At 43.3% G+C, this 18180-nt stretch overlaps 1 protein-coding gene and 1 long non-coding RNA gene across 5 annotated transcripts in view; one reads left to right on the plus strand and one right to left on the minus strand.

Moving 5' to 3' along the window:
• The window catches only part of LOC123741697 (RNA binding protein fox-1 homolog 3), a 385849-nt gene that overhangs the window by 351793 nt on the left and 15876 nt on the right, over nucleotides 1-18180 (minus strand). The window lies entirely within an intron of this gene.
• Nucleotides 9924-16972, plus strand: LOC145875004 (uncharacterized). The gene is made up of 2 exons (XR_014390643.1): nucleotides 9924-10691; nucleotides 13746-16972. It is a non-coding gene; the product is annotated as an uncharacterized LOC145875004 (long non-coding RNA).

The following is an 18180-nucleotide window of genomic DNA, read 5'->3' on the forward strand; positions in this document are numbered from 1 at the left end:
TCACTGGCTGGGTGTAGGCTGGGGCCCCCTACCCTCATCAGAACCCATCATTACACCACAAGCTGTCAAATTAAAACTTTTAAATTGTGTGAATGCTTCCTTCGGAACTTTCCCTTTTTCCCAGCAACATATTGCAGAGATAATTGAGGATATTAGCAGCCAGACTGTACCGCAAGATGAAAGGCGAGGAGGGAGCGGTGACAGCTCCTCTCGCTGGCGGCGGTAACGAGGGACTGTCAAAAGTCTCTCTGTGTTTATCTCGGATCATCTAGGGGGATTTAAAACCCTTACCTTCACAATTCCATTCTTTACGGCGCGTCCTTTATCCACAGTGATTTACGGAGGCTCAAGCCCTACGCCGTGTGATGAATGAGCGCTCTTCACAAGGTGTCAGGGCCAGGCAGCGGTGGGCGGCAGTGGCTCTCCCCCTCTCTCTCTCCCTCCATTTTTCTCCCACTCTGTCTTTCTCTCCCTCTCTTGCCCCTCATTCCTCACCAAATTGAGGGCTGATGAGCTGCAGACTCTGAGCTCCTTTGGGGTGGTTTGTGGTCGGTTACTTTGCTAACACTTAAACCCATTAACATTAATAGTGGGTGATTGATTTGATAGATAATGAATCTTTCATAGTCTGAATAGCAAAACATGGCATAGTCTAAAAGGTTTTTTCCAAATATAAATGTATTAGAATGTCATGGTAAGACTGATTGTTATAGCTATTTTTGTCTGACTACACAGACTTCACAGACAAAGTATTTTGGAAAACACAACACATTTCAGAATTGTTCTGCTGACATCACTGCCCTCACGTCGAGTATCCATCATTCTCCACCATCCACAGAGAGACATATGACACTCTCTCTGCCGATCCATCTCACCCTCACTGTATTGTCTTGTAGAGTGTCAACGTCACATGTTGGGGCATTAGCTGTGCAGACATCAGTGGATGAGGTCACCATTGACACCGTGCCACCATTAAATCAATGGCCTCTGGAGCTGTGGGAACATGCCTGGGTTGCTGTGGTTTCCAGCAGCACACATGGAGCAGCTGGAGATGAGCATTTTATCAGAGATGCTAAAGACCGCATTAGACGGGCGTGGCACCAGATCGGCTTTTACGGTGGTCTGCCGGGGCTCACCTACACACCTGCTGCTGAGAGACAGGGGCCAATGCTGGCCATATGCCACTCCTCTTCAATTTCAACAAAATGCACACTATCAAACCCCAGTGTCATATTTTCACCTAAAATGTCTCCCCTTGAAATTGTGTGCCGAGCCAAACTAGCCGACAGAAGGGATGAAAAGATAGTCTATAAGCTGGAAGATACAGTCCCTACTCTACAATGAATACATTCAGCAGAACATTGCAATTTCACTCAGGATAAGTATCCACGGAATCAGTGTCACAGAAAAGGGATGTTCGGAATAGGTCCATTGAAAACAAGCTAAGGAAATGCACAAAGAGACAGACAAACTAATTCTCCCTCTTGGAGGCTGGGGAAAAGAAAAAGCAGGAGTGTCACATGGTTGGCAGTAAGTCTCTATTTAAATAAGTCCTTGCTTTAAATGCACGCCGTTCTTGTCTCTGTACAATAATCATGCCTTCAGTGTTCCAGAGTTTTGCAGTGCATTAAGATAAAAGTGCTAAAACAGTGTTTGTTCTGCCACCCCAAATGGAGGCTGCTAAGTGGAGTAGCATGCTGTTTCAGGAGAAGAGGGATGATGCTAGCCGGAGTGTTTCTCTGAGTGGCAACACTTCACACTGCAGGGCTTTGTATCGACACCACACCATCCATTTGTCATATAGCCTATATACAGTACATATATTATTTATAGAGGACCAAATGTTTGGTGTATTCATTTGATGAATTTGCTCATTATTTTCTTAATTTAACTAGGCAAGTCAGTTAAGAACAAATTCTTATTTACAATTACAGCCTACCCCAGCCAAACCCTAACCCGGACAATGCTGGGCCAATTGTGCGCCTACCTATGGGACCCCCAATCCCAGCCGGTTGTGATACAGCCTGGAATCGAACCAGGGTCTGTAGTGATGCCTCTAGCACTGAGATGCAGTACCTTAGACCGCTGCACCACTCGGGAGCCCGATAATGCTATTCGTAATTCAGCAAAGCTATTACGCATACTAGTTACTGACTTTTGTGAGCATTTAACAAAATCATAGATTACTTTAAATCAAAGGACCAAGCATGCTAGGTTATATAGCATTACTAAGAACTAAACCTTTAGGTGTAGGGACTCCCAATATTGATGAGTCGATACACTTCCAATGCAGTTGTATCATGAAAAATAAAGGCCACATACAGCATGCCGCAGGAGGCTGAGAGAGAAACTACTGTTCCTCTAATCCACTAAGTCACACTCTGAACTGGAGAGAATGCTGAGAATACTGCAGGCTCTGCTCCCTAATTCACCTTCCATAGTCCCCTCTAGTCACTTATGAGCTGTAAGTGGATTAAACTCAAAGACCCCACCAATGAAACATGGCAGAAAGTTCCATTTTCACCAACTAAACTTTCAATTCACTTTCAATAACAGGTCATCACTTTGAAAGCTTGTTCAATGAGAGATACATCCTCACTTAACATACATTACATGACCATAAGTATGTAGACACCTGCTCGTCAAACATTTCATTCCAAAATCATGGGCATTAATATGGAGTTGGTCCCCCCCTTTGCTGCAATAACAGCCTCCACTCTTCTGTTGAAGGCTTTCCACTAGATGCTGGAACATTTCTGCGGGGACTTGCTTCCATTCAGCCAAAAGACCATTAGTGAGGTCGGGCACTGATGTTGGGCGATTAGGCCTGCCTCACAGTCGGGGTTCCAATTCATCCCAAAGGTGTTCAATGGTGTTGAGGTCAGGGCTCTGTGCAGCACTAGCGGTTCCGGGGGGGCGGGGGGGGGCAGTGCCCCTGTGACAACAATTTTGGACCCCCTTGTGGCCCCCCTAAATGTGGAGTATGAAATAATTTTTACATAACTAATTTTTGCTATCGTTCTTTTTTTACATCCGTTATTAGACAGTGGCAACGCGGAACACTAATTTCACCCACACATTTTCTAGAGGGACGGCTTTAGGCGGAACACAACAGTATCGTACCACATGCAAAACGATATGACAACAATAACGTCTAATGTAACTGGCCCCTCTAACAGTACAACTGGCCCCAGCTTGGCCCCCCCAGTTGAAATGGTCTAGAACCGCCACTGCTGTGCAGGCCAGGCAAGTTCTTCCACAACAATCTCGACAAACCATTTCTGTATGAACTTCGCTTTGTACACGGAGGTATTCCAAAAACTGTTGCCACAAAGTTGGAAGCACAGCAGGGCAGAAATTTGATGAACTTGTCTTGCCCCGTTGAAAGTCACTGTGCTCTTCAGTAAGGCCATTCTACTGCCAATGTTTGTCTGCAGAGATTGCATGGCTGTGTGCTTGATTTTATAAACTTGTCAGCAACGGGTGTGGCTGAAATATCCGAAACCACTAATTTGAAGGCATGTACACATACTTTTATATACACTACCATTCAAAAGTTTGGGGTCACTTAGAAATGTTCTTGTTTTTGAAAGAAAGGCACATTTTTGGTCCATTAAAATGACATCAAATTGATCAGAAATACAGTGTAGACATTGTTAATGTTGTAAATGACTATTGTAACGACAGATTTTTTGGTGTACAGAGGCCCATTATCAGCAACCATCACTCCTATGTTCCAATGGCATGTTGTGTTAGCTAATCCAAGTTTATCATTTTAAAAGGCTAATTGATCATTAGAAAACCCTTTTGCAATTATGTTAGCACAGCTGAAAACTGTCGTTCTGATTAAAGAAGATATAAAATTGGCCTTCTTAGACTAGTTGAGTATCTGGAGCATCAGCATTTCTGGGTTCGATTACAGGCTCAAAATGGCCGAAAACAAAGACTTTCTTCTGAAACTCGTCAGTCTATTATTGTTCTGAGAAATGAAGGCTATTCCATGTGCGAAATTGCCAAGAAACTGAAGATCTGGTACAACATTGTGTACCACTCCCTTCACAGAACAGCGCAAACTGTCTCTAACCAGAATAGAAAGAGGAGTGGAAGGCCCCGGTGCACAACTGAGCAAGAGGACAAGTACATTAGAGTGTCTAGTTTGAGAAAAAAATGCCTCACAAGTCCTCAACTGGCTGCTTAATTAAATAGTACCTGCAAAACACCAGTCTCAACGTCAACAGTGAAGAGGTGCCTCCAGGACGCTGGCCTTCTGCCAGCAGCATACCACCCTGCATCCCACTGCTGGCTTGCTTATGAAGCTAAGCAGGGTTGGTCCTGGTCAGTCCCTGGATGGGAGACCAGATGCTGCTGGAAGTGGTATTGGAGGGCCAGTAGAAAGCATTCTTTCCTCTGGTCTAAAAAATATCCCAATGCCCCAGGGCAGTGATTGGGGACACTGCCCTGTGTAGGGTGCTGTCTTTTAGATGGGATGTTAAACGGGTGTCCTGACTCTCTGAGCTCGTTAAAGATCCCATGGCACTTATTATAAGAGTAGGGGTGTTTACCCCGGTGTCCTGGCTAAATTCCCGAGCTGTCTGTCATACCATCACGGTCACCTAATCATCCCCAGCTTACAATTGGCTCATTCATCCCCCTCCTCTCCCCTGTAACTATTCCCCAGGTTGTTGCTGTAAATGAGAATGTGTTCTCAGTCAACTTACCTCGTAAAATAAAAAAAAGAGCCAGTTCTCTGGAAAGGTTTTAGAACTCCAGGAGGGCCCTCGGCTGCTTTCTGACAATTCCCCCAAAAATCGTATAAAGCTACGGAGGAGGTGGAAAATACATTTGTTGCGAAGTTTACAAGACTTGTGGTCGAGGGCATTGGAGCATTGCATAATGCCATTATAGGAGGGGGACGAGAGGAGGACCTTGGCCCCTACCACTCCACGCAAATGCATACATGCACTCACCCCCATAATGAGAATCCACCTCACCAAATCTTTCAATTCAAGGCTTGCTTAGATTGACTGTAATGCCTAAGTAATCAGCCTGTTCTGACCTACCTTGTCCCCAGCCAGGATTTATAGCTACCAATTACTGATCTCTATTACCCAGTGTGCCAAGGGGAAGGAAGTCACGCTCCTGGACGGAAGGCCACCGCTCTGTCTCACAGCCTGGGTGAACAGGTGCCACCAGGAAGCAACCCCTCCCTCCCTCCTACCCTCCCTCACTGTCATCCCACATTACTTTGCCAAGGACTACAGAAAACTCTTAATGCTCCCCTGAGCATCCGGATGTTCCTTGGTTTGTCTTTACTGTGTCTGGGCTTGTACTATTGTGATAGATGAAAAGTGTTCCCTTTTCGTTTTTTGGGCAGAAAATGTTTTAGCGGAGGGGGGTGATATACATTACCGTTCAAAAGTTTAGGGTCACTTAGAAATGTTCTTGTTTTTGAAAGAAAAGCACATTTTTGGTCCATTAAAATAACATCAAATTGATCAGAAATACAGTGTAGACATTGTTAATGTTGTAAATGACTATTGTAGCTGGAAATGGCAGATTTTTTATGGAATATCTACATAGGCGTACAGAGGCCAATTATCAGCAACCATCACTCCTGTGTTCCAATGGCACGTTGTGTTAGCTAATCCAAGTTTATCATTTTAAAAGGCTAATTGATCATTAGAAAACTCTTTTGCAATTATGTTCGCACAGCTGAAAGCTGTTGTTCTGATTAAAGAAGATATAAAACTGTCCTTCTTTAGACTAGTTGAGTATCTGGAGCATCAGCATTTGTGGGTTCGATTACAGGCTCAAATAGGCTAGAAACAAAGACTTTCTTCTGAAACTTGTCAGTCTATTCTTGTTCTGAGAAATGAAGGCTGTACCATGCGAGAAATTGCCAAGAAACTGAAGATCTCGTACAATGCTGTGTATGACTCCCTTCACAGAACAACGCAAACAGGCTCTAACCAGAATAGAAAGAGGAGTGGGAGGCCCCGGTGCACAACTAAGCAAGAGGACGAGTACATTTAAAAAAAATCTTTATTTAACTAGTCAAGTCAGTTAAGAACAAATTCTTATTTTCAATGACGGCCTAGGAACAGTGGGTTACCTTTACCTTAGCTCAGGGATTCAATCTTTTAGTTACTAGTCCAACGCTCTAACCACTAGGCTACCTGCCGCCCCAAATTATCCAAATGATAAACTTGGATTAGCTAACACAACGTGCCATTGGAACACAGGAGTAATGGTTGCTGATAATGGGCCTCTGTAAGCCTATGTAGATATTCCAATATAAATCTGTCGTTTCCAGCTGCAATAGTCATTTACAACATTAACAATGTCTAACTGTATTTCTGATCAATGTGAATACCCTACACTTTTGAACGGTAGTGTATGTTTCTCTGCAACAAGTTGGAAATATTGAAAATATGTATATGAAAATGTCTAGTGCCTTGCTACCATCTATGCGTTGTTAAACAAATCAATATATTGCATCAATAGTATCTTAATATTAATTTAGATTATTACTGATGCTATTAAAACAGATTAAGTGAGAATCAATTACATGCTGTAAACCAAAATAAACAATATGTACATCAAAGATCTATACATGTCTGAATTTATGCAAAATGCAACAATTTCAAAGATTTTACTGAGTTACAGTTCATATAACGAAATCAGTCAATTTACAGTGCCTTTGGAAAGTATTCAGACTCCTTTATTTTTCCCCCATCTTGTTAGGTTACAGCCTTATACTAAAATGTATTACATTTGTTTTTTTCCTCATGAATCTCCACACAATGCCCAATTTTTTTACAAATGTATTCAAATAAAAAACTGAAATATTACATCTACATAAGTATTCAGACCCTTTACTCAGTACTTTGTTGAAGCACCTTTAGCAGTGATTACAGCCTCGAGTCTTCTTGGGTATGACGCTACAAGCTTGGCACACCTGTATTTGGGAAGTTTCTCTCATTCTTCTCTGCAGATCCTCTCAAGCTCTCTCAGGTTGGATGGGGAGTGTGTTGCTGCACAGCAATTTTCAGGTCTCTCCAAAGATGTTTGATCAGGTTCAAGTCTGGCTGGGCCACTCAAGGACATTCAGAGACTTGTTCCGAAGCCACTGCTGCGTTGCTTTGGCTGTGTGCTTAGGGTCATTGTCCTGTTGGAAGGTGAACCTTCGCCCCAGTCTGAGGTTCTGAGTGCTCTGGAGCATGTTTTCATCAAGGATCTCTCTGTACTTTACTCTGTTCATCTTTGCCTCGATCCTGACTAGTCTCCCAGTCCCTGCTGCTGAAAAACATCCCCACATCACGATGCTGCCACCCCCATGCTTCACCGTAAGGATGGTGCCAGGTTTCCTCCAGACATGAAGCTTAGCATTCAGGCCAAAGAGTTCAATCTTGGTTTCATTAGACCAGAGAATCTTATTTCTCATGGTCTTAGAGTCTTTAGGTGACTATTGGTAAACTCCAAGCGGGCTGTCATGTGCCTTTTTACTGAGGAGTGGCTTCCGTCTGGTCACTCGACCATAAAGGCCTGATTATTTAAGTGCTGCAGATATGGTTGTCCTTCTGGAACGTTCTCCCATCTCCACAGAGGAACTCTGGAGCTCTGTCAGAGTGACCATCAGGTTCTTGGTCACCTCCCTGACCAAGGCCCTTCTCCCCCGATTGTTCAGTTTGGCCGGGAGGCCAGCTCTAGGAAGAGTCTTGGTGGTTCCAAACTTCTTCCATTTAAGAATGATGGAGGCCACTGTGTTCTTGGGGACCTTCAATGCTGCAGAAATGTTTTGCTACCCTTTCCCAGATCTGTTCCTCGACACAATCCTGTCTAAGTGCTCTACGGACTATTCCTTCGACCTCATGGCTTGATTTCTGCTCTGACATGCACTGTTAACTGTGATACCTTATCCTCTTGACGGTCGCCTAGGATAGGGGGCGCTACAGCGATTTTTGAAAAAAATACGTGCCCATTTTAAACGGCCTCCTACTCAAACTCAGAAGCTAGGATATGCATATAATTAATAGTTGTGGATAGAAAACACCCTAAAGTTTCTAAAACTGTTTGAATGGTGTCTGTGAGTATAACAGAACTCATATGGCAGTCAAAACCCCGAGACAGATCGTAACAGGATGTGGAATTCTGAATTGCGGACTCAACTTCATCACTTTGCCTATAAATCACACCGTGAGCTATGGTTCATTGAGCACTTCCTATTGCTTCCACTAGATGTCCCCAGTCTTTACAAAGTGGTTTGAGTCTTCTACTGTGAAAACTGACAGAATGAGAGGCTGTTGATCTTGGTCACATGGGGAGGGCCATCACCATTATGACACCGGCGCCCCTGGCTACCCTCCCCTTTCGAAACGTTTTGAAAGACAATGCAACCGCCCCCCTTGAATATTATTGGAGCTCTGGTTGAAAAAGGCCCTAAAGATTTATGTTATACAACGTTTGACATGTTTGAACGAACTTAATATTTTTTTTTTGCATTTTGGTGAGAGAGAAGTCCCGCGGACGACGGTACATTTGGTGCAGCCTTCAGAACGCGCTAACAACAAGAAGCTATTGGGACATAAATGATTAACTTTTTCGAACGAAAATACATTTGTTGTGGACCTGGGATTCCTGGAAGTGACTTCTGATGAAGATAATCAAAGGTAAGGGATTATTTACAATAGTATACAAGAGTAGATTTGATATGCGATTGTTCCAAGATGGCGCTGACCTGTAACGGTAGCCTATTTTTCTGAGTATCGCATCCCCTTTTATCGCAAAGTGTGATTACCCAGTAAAGTTATTTTTAAATCTGGCATTGCGGGTGCTTTCACGAGATGTTAATCTATAATTCTTAGAATGACAATATTACATTTTAAAAATGTTTTCGAATAGTAATTTAGTAAATTGTAGCGCTGTTTCACCGGATGCATTTGAGGGAAAATAGTTCGTCAACGTCACGCGCCGATGTAAAATGCTGTTTTTATATATAAATATGAACTTTATCGAACAAAAGAATGCATGTATTGTGTAACATGATGTCCTAGGAGTGTCATCTGATGAAGATTGTCAAAGGTTAGTGCTGAATTTAGCTGTTTTTTTGTTATTTGTGATGCATGTGGTTGGTCGGAAAATGGCTATGTGAATACTTTGACGATATACTCCTCTAACATTATCTAATGTTTTGCTTTTGCTGTAAAGCCTTTTTGAAATCGGACAACGTGGTTCGATTCAGGAGAGGTGTATCTATAAAACGATATAAAATAGTCCTATATTTGAAAAAAATATATATTAAATTTTGTTATGAATATGGCGATAGGATTTTTCGCTGGATGTTGATCCCGCATACGGGACGGAGAACGTCAAGAGGTTTTAAACAGGTGTGACTTTCCAAATCATTGAAAAGTCACAATTGAATTCACCACAGGTGGACTCCAATCATCTCAAGGATGATCAATTGAAACAGGATGCACCTGAGCTCAATTTCGAGTCTCATAGCAAAGGGTCTGAATTCGTATGTAAATAAGGTAGGCTCAATGGGTGATATGTCTGTTGATTTTGCTGGACATGGAAGAATTGGGGCATTTACCTTCGAGGAATTGTGTACAGATCATTGCGACATTGGGCTGCGCATTATCATGCTGCAACATGGGGTGATGGAGGTGGATGAATGTGACGCCAATGGGCCTCAGGATCTCGTCACAGTATCTCTGTGCATTCAAATTGCCATTAATAAAATGCAATTGTGTTCATTGTCATTAGCTTATGCCTGCCCATACCATAACTCCACTGCCCCCATGGTGCACTCTGTTCACAATGTTGACATCAGCAAACCGCTCGCCCACACAACACCATACACACTGTCTGCCATCTGCCCAGGACAGTTGAAACTGGGATTCATCCGTGAAGAGCACACTTCTCCAGCGTGCTAGTGGCCATTGAATGTGAGCATTTTCCCACTGAAGTCGGTTACGAAGTAGGGCTGGGCGATATATCGATATAAAAAATATATCGATATATTTTAAATGTGATTTGAAATTAGACCATTTCGCATATATCGATATAGTTCAAATTTGCGCTTTGATCCTTGCTCCAAGCAAGCTGCAGACCCGGAGCTCTCTGCACTGTTCCCCGCGCCCCGCTCCTCCTCTTTCATGCACAGAGGGGGGAGGGGCAGGAACAGACACTTCAGCAAACATGGAGGAAGCAACAGCGTCTGCGGAGCGTTTTGAGGAGGAATTGGTTAGTAAAAGAAAAAGCATTGGCTCAGTAATTTGGAGATGGTTCGGATTCAAAGTATTAGATGAGCAACAAAATCACGTTATATGTAGGCAGTGCATTAAAAAAGTTACAGCCAGGGGTGGAAGCACTACAAATCTTTTTCACCACCTAAAACAGTGGCACAAACTGCAATACGAAGAGTGTGTGAAACTGCGCGCTGCAGAAGCCCCAGCCGCAAGCTGTCGACAACCCGAAAAAGCTCCAGCCCCGAAACAAAGCTCACTGCAAACTTCATTTTCCCGCAGTGTGCCTTATGAAAAGAAAATTGGCAAGTGGTGTACTATAACTAAAGCGGTGTCCTATCACATTGCTAAAGATATGGTCCCTGTTGCAACTGTGGAACAAGTCGGATTCAAAAAGCTACTGAAAACTATGGACCTTATGGAGCTTTGATTTAAAAAAAGGTACTCCTGTTGTTATACAGTGTTTATGTTTACATGTTATTGTTATTTGAACAACTGAGCATTTAATCTGAACCAGGTGAAGAGCCCTGTTTATTATTTATTCATTTGATTTTTCAACTGTTCACTGTTCACTGAAATAGCCGGTTTCAATAAAACTACTTGAGACATGTCATATCTGGCTTTGACTTTGACTGATCATTTGCTCTCACTTTGCGGAAAAAATATCGGGATATATATCTTATATTGATATTCAGCCTAAATATATCGGGATATGACTTTTGGTCCATATCGCCCAGCCCTATTACGAAGTCAAACTGCAGTCAGGTCAAGACCCTGGTGAGGGCGACGAGCATGAAAATGAGCTTCCCTGAGATGGTTTCTGACAGTTTGTGCAGCTGTTTGGGTGGCTGGCACGGGGAAAAAGCTGGATGTAGATGTCCTGATCTGGCATGGTTACACATGGTCTAACCGGATGTGGAGGTCCTGGGCTGGCGTGGTTACACGTGGTCTGCGGTTGTATGGCTGGTTGGACGTACTGCCAAATTCTCTAATACAACGTTGGAAGACGGCTTATGGTAGAGAAATGAACATTAAATTATCTGGCAACAGCTCTGGTGAAAAAACCTGCAAACAGCATGGCAACCGCACACTCCCTCAAAACTTGACACATCATTGTGTTGTGTAACAAAACTGCACATTTTAGAGTGGCCTTTTATTGTCCACAGTACAAGGTGCACCTGTGTAATGATCATGCTGTTTAATCAGCTTCTTGATTTGCCACACCTGTTAGGTGGATGGATTATCTTGGCAAAGGAAAAATGCTTACTAACAGGGATGTAAACATTTTTGAGAAATAAGTATTTTGTGGATATGGAACATTTCTGTGATCTTTTATTTCAGCTCATAAAACATGGGACCAACACTTTACCTGTCACGTTTATATTTTTGTTCAGTATACATCAAATAAATACCTTTAGGAGTGCACACATCTCATAGAGATACTTTTGAGCAACAGCTCAATTAAGGTCAACCTCAGTTAAGATAAGTTCATAAAACTAGTGAGGACAAAAAGTGTGGATCTTTTCAAATCAAATCAACTACTCAGCGGTTCTCCTGTGCTGATACATAGTGGAAACTTCACATATGCAAACGGAGGCATGTTCAAACTCATCCTCACACTGATTTGTCATTCATAGCAGTATGGCGGCTGCTAAAGTAAGAGCTTGTGGACTCCTTGTTAATATTTCACACAGAATTTTTTATCAAAACAATGTTATTATCATGTAGAGTGGGATGCTGGAACGATGTCATATTTTCTAGGTTTGAAGTGCCATACACTGTCACAATACCTTCCACAGGGGGCAGCGGGAGAAATGAATTATTAATATGAAACACTGGTTAGAGGGAGGGTTGTTATAGGGATAGTTCAGTAATTGCGCTAACGCTAGTTGGCAACTTCCTTCAACCTGAATGCAGAGACATCATAATGGTACCCATGAGTTCATCTGACTCTGGGGAAGTAGATAAAGGGCTTCATTGCAAAAATCTCAAACTATCCCTTTAAATAAACATACTGTTTATAGATGGGTTAGCTGACAATGTCACAAAAACAATGTGCACGCTTCCATAGGGCAGAAGTCAGCGTGTCCTTGTGATTCTGGATGGCCAGATTGCTAGCAAGAATGACAAGAAACCTCCACGTGGGGAATCGTTTTAGCTCGTTTCATCTTGTTCTTGATACCATGTCTTGTTTTGACTGATTTCTTGTCAATGCTAAAATTTGCTAGCTAGCTAACCAACAACTGTAACGATGTATTTGAGAGACAACAAGTGCTCATTGTGCAAATGTATTTATGTTTTCAATAAACATTGGAGACGAAATATATCTTACATGTTGTCAACAATCTGTTTTGCCCCATAGTTGCACACACATTGGTTTTGCTTGTAAACAACCAACCTGTCTATATGGTGTGTTAAAGGAAATGAATCCATGCCTTTGTTACTTCTAGGTTGGACTGCTGCAATGCTCTACTTTCCGGCTACCCGGATAAAGCACTAAATAAACTTCAGTTAGTGCTAAATACGGCTGCTAGAATCCTGACTAGAACCAAAAAATTTGATCATATTACTCCAGTGCTAGCCTCCCTACACTGGCTTCCTGTTAAGGCAAGGGCTGATTTCAAGGTTTTACTGCTAACCTACAAAGCATTACATGGGCTTGCTCCTACCTATCTTTCCGATTTGGTCCTGCCGTACATACCTACACGTACGCTACGGTCACAAGACGCGGGCCTCCGAATTGTTCCTAGAATTTCTAAGCAAACAGCTGGAGGCAGGGCTTTCTCCTATAGAGCTCCATTTTTATGGAATAGTCTGCCTACCCATGTGAGAGACGCAGACTCAGTCTCAACCTTTAAGTCTTTACTGAAGACATATCTCTTCAGTAGGTCCTATGATTAAGTGTAGTCTGGCCCAGGGGTGTGAAGGTGAACGGAAAGGCTGGAGCAACGAACCGCCCTTGCTGTCTCTGCCTGGCCGGTTTCCCCTCTTTTCACTGGGATTCTCTGCCTCTACCCCTATTACGGAGGCTGAGTCACTGGCTTACTGGTGTTCTTCCATGCCGTCCCTGGGAGGGGTGCGTCACTTGAGTGGGTTGAGTCACTGACGTGGTCTTCCTGTCTGGGTTGGCGCCCCCCCTTGGGCTGTGCCGTGGCGGAGATCTTTGTGGGCTATACTCGGCCTTGTCCCGGGATGGTATGTTGGTGGTTGGAGATATCCCTCCAGTGGTGTGGAGGCTGTGCTTTGGCAAAGTGGGTGGGGTTATATCCTTCTTGTTTGGCCCTGTCCGGGGGTTCTTCGGATGGGGCCACAGTGTCTCCTGACCCCTCCTGTCTCAGCCGCCAGTATTTATGCTGCAGTAGTTTATGTGTCGGGGGGCTAGGGTCAGTCTATCACATCTCGAGTATTTCTCTTGTCTTTTCCGGTGTCCTGTGTGAATTTAAATATGCTCTCTCTAATTCTCTCTTTCTCTTTCTTTCTTTCTCTCTCTCGGAGGACCTGAGCCCTAGGACCATGCCTCAGGACTACCTGGCTTGATGACTCCTTGCTGTCCCCAGTTCACCTGGCCGTCCTGCTGCTCCAGTTCCAACTGTTCTGCCTGCAGCTATGGAACCCTGACCTGTTCGCCGGACGTGCTACCTGTCCCAGACCTGTTGTCCCAGACCTGCTGGAACCCTGACCTATTCACCGGACGTGCTACCTATCCCAGACCTGCTGTTTTCAACTCTCTAGAGACAGCAGGAGCGGTAGAGATACTCTCAAAGATCGGCTATGAAAAAGCCAACTGACACTTACTCCTGTGTTACTGACTTGTTGCACCCTCGACAACTACTATGATTATTATTATTTGACAATGCTGGTCATTTATGAACATTTGAACATCTAGGCCATGTGCTGTTATAATCTCCACCCGGCACAGCCAGAAGAGGACTGGCCACCCCTCATAGCCTGGTTCCTCTCTAGGTTTCTTCCTAGGTTTTGGCCTTTCTAGGGAGTTTTTCCTAGCCACCGTGCTTCGACACTTCTACACCTGCATTACTTGCTGTTTGGGGTTTTAGGCTGGGTTTCTGTACAGCACTTTGTGATATCAGCTGATGTAAGAAGGGCTATATAAATACATTTGATTTGATTTGATAGGTGGCATATTTAAAATGTCTAAAATATTATGGAAGGGTCCAGTTGTAAATGGATATAAAACAATGTGGAATTAAGCCATAACACTATTTCCCAAAAATGATTCCCAAAATACTGTTTTAAATGGTTTCCAGCCATTGGTTTCCAGCTATTTCACTTTTTGCCATTAATATAACACATACTGTATTATACAGCATTGAGTCATTGTGCATCTGTTGTTATCTGAGATGTGGTTACATTCAAGAATGCAATGAAATATTATGTAACCAGGTCAGACTTGTCAACAACCCTCATGTTGGAAACCATTACATATAAACCTCATAATAATAATAATAGTCTATCATTCAGACATAACATGTTTCTCTCATCATAGCTCATAGTCATAGGTGAATTGAATCATAATTCCCTTCAGTGATGACACAATACTGGGTGAAGGGACAGTGCACTGCATTGATCCTGTTAACATGGTGTTTAGATAATATGGTTACGTAGTGGCAGGCTCTCAGTGTCCATGTAGTGAACATGGGGCCCACCTTGTGGAGGCCAGCAGAGGTCGTACACAACCAAACAAAACCCAGACAAACAGCTCCATATGAAGAGAGAGAGTCAGGCAGAGCCACAGCAGTGTCCTGAGGCAGGCACACAGGGATTACCTCCATGGCTGCCACCAATACAGCCGCGATCTGCTGTGTCGCTCTGCCTAATCCCTGCCGACCACGGCACACCCCCAGCACCCACGCTGCGATCAAATGACACCAGAGACAGCAGAGAGGCATGAAAAGCCAACCCCGCTACCCAGACCGCTGCCAACCCTCATGGATAGCGTGGGCAATACCCCCTTCCTCCGCTGTACCCACCAGCTCTCTGCTAGTGGGTGGCTGTAGAACATAGGGAAAGGAGAGCTTTTCAGTGGAGGGTTTGTTGGTTTTCTCAGGTGCTGAAGAGGGTGGGTTGAGACAGAGCAGGGGACTTGAGCTTTAACTCAAAGGGGTCGCTACCACTTTAATGAGCGATGTCATCAGTTAAAAGTGAGTGCGTTTATGCAGTGGGAGAAATACAGTGTTATAAATAATAGGGGAGTTTATATGACTGATTCTCAGAGCATTAATCTAGCTTCTGATATCTCTGATGAAAGCTACACATGAGTCATTGTTAATTCCAATGAATCAATTACCGTTTCATGCACCTAAAAATAGAATACTGATAAATCAATGGGGACACTTCAGAGACTGAAAAAGAAAGGGGGGTTGAAGGGGATGGGGTGCTTGTCTTTCCTGTGGAGGATTATACCATTGCCACTCTTTACTGATTATTCTCAATCATTCACTGATACACTTCTCTAGCTACATTTGACGAGGCTACAACAGACCTTGAACTAAAATGTTTTCAGCAAATTCCCCTCTAAACAGAGTCCTACACCTTTCCAGTGATTTCAGAGCAGACAAAAACACACATATTTCTATTTCATTGTCAGTATCCTTGACTTGAATATTTCTATAATGGCTGTGACCTATTTCCCATTCAGGACAACAATGACAGAATACTTTTTTGGCAATTTCACTCTGTGGAAAAGAAAGGGCGTAATCCATTTGAAAAGGTGTGCAGCGATCTCCAGTGCCCATTGGATTGGTCACAGCTCAGCAAGCACGATGCCTTCTGCGCAGACAGTGTCCCCTGGACCTGCCCCTTCTCTCCACTATTCAAAGTCTTCACACACCATGGGCATTGCATGGCCTCCCTCACGCAATGCACTAGGTACAAGGGCAGCCAGGTTCGTCTGTGCACAATCACAACTGACGGCCACATTCCATTCCAATTGCAGTGATGAAAATATCCCCTCTGTGCATATTACTGTGGTTATATACACTACATACACACACCCACACACACACACATAACACACGCGCATACCGGAACAACACAAACACACATACATACACATAACACACACGTAAACTCACGCACACACTTTTACACATCATTTGCTGCTGCTACTCTGTTCTTTATTTTATTCTTATCTAACCTGATGCCTAGTCACTTTACCCGGCCTTCATGTACATATCTACCTCGTACCTCTGCACATTGATCTGGTACTGGTACTCCCTGTATATAACTGCACATTGATCTGGTACTGGTACTCCCTGTATATAGCTCCACATTGATCTGGTACTGGTACTCCCTGTATATAACTCCACATTGATCTGGTACTGATACACAATAACGGAGTTATATACAGGGAGTATTTTATTTTATTCCTCTTGTGTTACTATTTTATTTGTATTATTATTTTTAAAACTGCATCCTTGAGAAGGGCTCGTAAACAAGAATTTCATGGTAAAGTCTACACCAGTTGTATTCGGCACATGTGACAAACACAATTTGATTTGATTTGAGACAAATTGATCAGAGATGAAAAGAGAGATAAAAAAGCAGCATTGTTCTACTAATCGGAGCATTCCACACAGTGTTCACTTTCTTACAATCACAACATCTCACCAAACCCGTCGAGTCCATAGCTCCGCTGCCCTACCTGTCTCTGACAGAGGAGAGTGAATTCATTAAGATAATAAATTGCACATGTCATATTTGTCATCTTTTCAATCATCGGTTAATGAGGTGAAACATGTGGAAGGGCGTTTCTCTGAGTGAGCTGAGCTGCCTTGGCAAAGGAGCATGGAATGACATCACCCTGACTGAGGGACATTGAGGAGATGCATCTGAAAAGGGGAGGCCTGACATAAAATTTGAATGGCACCATGAGGTAAAGCTTGTCTTTATCTGATGTGAAATGTGTACATTTATAGGCATGCGTGATGCCAAATGTCTATATGGATTGGATTCAGCATACTCATGAATACAAATGATCAGAGAGAGAGATGGGGAGAGAGAAAGAGAGAGAGATAGATGGAGAGAGAGTAAGAGTCAGTCAACTGGGGGGGTCATAGAGAGAGGCTCAGTTAGCTGATACCAATGTATCTTGATTAGAATATTGTCTGCAATTTACAAATGAAAATGAATAGATTTTTCCCTGCCCTGACCTCCATTAAAAGCACTTCATTGTTGATGAGCCATGATGCCATCTGCTATCGATTGGAGAGCATCAGTATGGCCAATCCTGCCTCATCACAAGGAGGTCATCCAAAGCAATCTGGGCCTATTGAGAGATTGATCAGGTGAAGGAAGCTGGGAGCTGCCACTTGGGCCTACTCAAGGCCTAAAAGTCTGTAGTGTGTACTGGTGATGCACCCCAGTCACTGTCCCTCTACGGAGGTTAGGAGAGGGGAGCGTCTCAAATCTAAATGCTAATGTCTTCTTTAAGAGCCTGGATGCCCTTTAACCACTACAGTGAGGAGTGAGGGATGGTTCTCTGTGTCTCGACAGCTCTATCTTGTCTCTACTCCTGACCCACCTCCAGTCTCCCTCCCACACAGGTTACTGGTACAAACCATTTGTAATAGGATTCAAAGCTGCCCACAGACCAGACATGAATCACTTCCTGGTTGTTATTGTATAAACCAGAAATCATCATCTATTGATGATATATTTCCAGGAGAGCTGATGTAACCATCCATAGCTTTTTTCAAGGACTACTGCGATGCTCTCTATAAAATATCCAATACCTATTTGCGTAGAACATGTCATGCTGGTTACAAAATTGCTCGTGTTTTGATGTGAATGCTAGCTTATTCTGTTTGAAAGCTTTTCAGAGAACATGGAATCATTTAGTTTTGATTTCACTTCACCAAAATAGGGCTTGTAAATCTAATCAAAATCCAACAAAATCGGAATTCTTCCT

Source organism: Salmo salar, chromosome 03, assembly GCF_965601325.2.
Source record: "Salmo salar chromosome 03, fSalSal1, whole genome shotgun sequence".
NCBI lineage: Eukaryota > Metazoa > Chordata > Actinopteri > Salmoniformes > Salmonidae > Salmo > Salmo salar.